General features: G+C 25.3%; 1 protein-coding gene across 1 annotated transcript in view; it reads left to right on the top strand.

Annotated features, from left to right (window-relative positions):
* TTHERM_00384990 (hypothetical protein) overlaps nt 1-1,437 on the top strand; it is a 7,796-nt gene that overhangs the window by 2,105 nt on the left and 4,254 nt on the right. The gene's annotated exons all lie outside the window — the stretch shown is intronic.

The following is a 1,437-nucleotide window of genomic DNA, read 5'->3' as shown; positions in this document are numbered from 1 at the left end:
GTTGTTTTGTAAAGAGAAATACAAAATAATTAACTGCTACTTAAGAATTATGATACATAACTAAATGATTTAAGTGAAAAGCTAGAACAATATGAAAAATAAGAAAGTAGCATGAAAAATTAATGCAGTGTAATGAATAAATTTATAGCTGCAGACGAAGAACAAAAAAAAGAATTTTTAAATAAAAGAAAGGGAAATTATGAATGCTATAAAATGGATATTAAAGATGCTTTACAGGAACACAATTAAATTCAGTAACAAATAGAAAAGGCTACAATATAAATTGAAAAAATGAAGCTAGAAATTGAAGAATTAGATTACCATGCTAAAGTTAAGCGCTAACAAACTTAGTAATCTTCAGAAATTTTGAGCATTTTAGAAAATTTTGATCTGCTTTGTGATGTTTTTATATATAACGATCCATCAATATCAAATATTATGGAGATAGAAAATGCATATGAATTAACAAACAAAAAAAAAGTTGTTGGTTTTCATTAGCCTCAAGTGGCGAATAATAACGATGCTGTTTCCTAAAAATAAAATAAAAAAAGAAAAGCTTAAAATAGCAATCATAATAATGCAGATCAAGTTGCAAATAGTAATAGTACTAATAATGTTAGTAACAATAATCCACCTTCTCTTCCTAACAAAGATAATTCTTAAATACCTCAGGTTATTTAATCATAAACTCCAAACACACAGCAACTATCAGCTCTCCCACCGGGTGTTATTTAAAGAATCTAATCAAATTTTAACTCAAAAGATAATTCCCCATCTATCACCAATCCCAAACAAATGGAAAGAAGTCTATTCATTTCTCCATATATATGTTCATTATATAACCTATATTATTTCTTGTAGAACTCGATATGAACTATAACTTGATATATATTAATTGGCATCATCTATCCTATATCTTTAAATACAGTTTATACAAAAATTGAGATTTTTTTGAGAATTTGATTATTTATTTCCATTTTGCTTGTCAAATTTCATTGATTTTTCTAATATTTTATATTTATAATTGTAGTCTTCATATAAATCTCAAATAAAAAAGCATAATAAGAATAAGAAGAATAACAATAAACACTTGAATATAGCTTTGGATTAAAAATAGATTGATTTTTAGCTTAAAAGAAATATTTCTATAAAAATGGATGTAGAGGAACCAAATGGCAATAAAACATACCTTCCAAAACATCTGTCAGATGAAGTTAAATGGGGGATTATTATATCGATTAAGTATTTCTCTTAAACATATTCAAGTATTGAACAGAAATTTTAAGTAAAAAGTGGAACGATTTCGAAAATATGGTAGAAATATTAAAATTAAGGGAATATAAATAATAATTACTTAGGAAATTAAAACGCGAGGTAGATCTTTGACGAACAAGAGAATCATATCAAGGATATATTGAAAGATAATTAAGCATTTAA

This window comes from Tetrahymena thermophila, assembly GCF_000189635.1.
Source record: "Tetrahymena thermophila SB210 genomic scaffold scf_8254587, whole genome shotgun sequence".
Lineage (NCBI taxonomy): Eukaryota > Ciliophora > Oligohymenophorea > Hymenostomatida > Tetrahymenidae > Tetrahymena > Tetrahymena thermophila.
Note: the sequence above shows the minus strand (reverse complement) of the source record. Positions and strands in the feature narration are given on the sequence as shown.